We start from the raw sequence: 711 nt of genomic DNA on the forward strand, positions 1-711 counted from the left end.
AGCGTGGAGTGGTAACCTCAGCCGAGCGCCAGCTAATGCTCCTGCTGCTCAGACTAGCCCTGTGTGTGTCTCCCTCCTCTCTTCCCGGAGGAGCTGGCCTGGGTTTCTGGCCTCAGCCGTGGACCCTGTTTCTGCTCTGAACACACCTGTCTCCTGAAACTCCAGTTCTGAGACCTGTCTGCTCTGAAATCAGACTGGCCTCAAGACATCAGCCTTGGGCTGGATCTGTCCTTTGGAGGAGCTCGCCCTCCGGCCCCAGCCCCAGCTCCCTGTCCTTTCCCATCAGTTTGAGCCCACAGTGAAGTCCCAGCACGCCTGCAGCTGAGGCTGTCGGGTTGGACGGACTTAGGAGGCCCCAGGGTATGCCCGCCGTGGGCAGGTTCACAGACAATCCCTGCAGTTGGAGTGCAGAGGGGACGGGCCCTGCTGGGGTTAGGAGCTGGTCCAGGATCACACGTGAGGCCAGATTGTCCCCAAACATGGAGAAAGTGGTCTCTAGCCCAGAGTAGTTCTGCTCCCATTGCCTGTCACAGCTGGGGACTCTGGGGTGAGGGAGAGACCACATGGGGGTCTGAATGGGGCCAAGTGTCCGTCGGGCCTCTGCTGGCCAGAGGTCTCCCAGCCCTTTTCTCCATCCGAGCCTGGGTCACCCTCTCCCTCCCTAGCACAGAACGGGTTATTCTCCCGTCCGCTCTCTGACCTCTTCCTCTT

The sequence above is a fragment of the Tupaia chinensis genome, unplaced genomic scaffold (assembly GCF_000334495.1).
Source record: "Tupaia chinensis unplaced genomic scaffold, TupChi_1.0 Scaffold000573_1, whole genome shotgun sequence".
Lineage (NCBI taxonomy): Eukaryota > Metazoa > Chordata > Mammalia > Scandentia > Tupaiidae > Tupaia > Tupaia belangeri.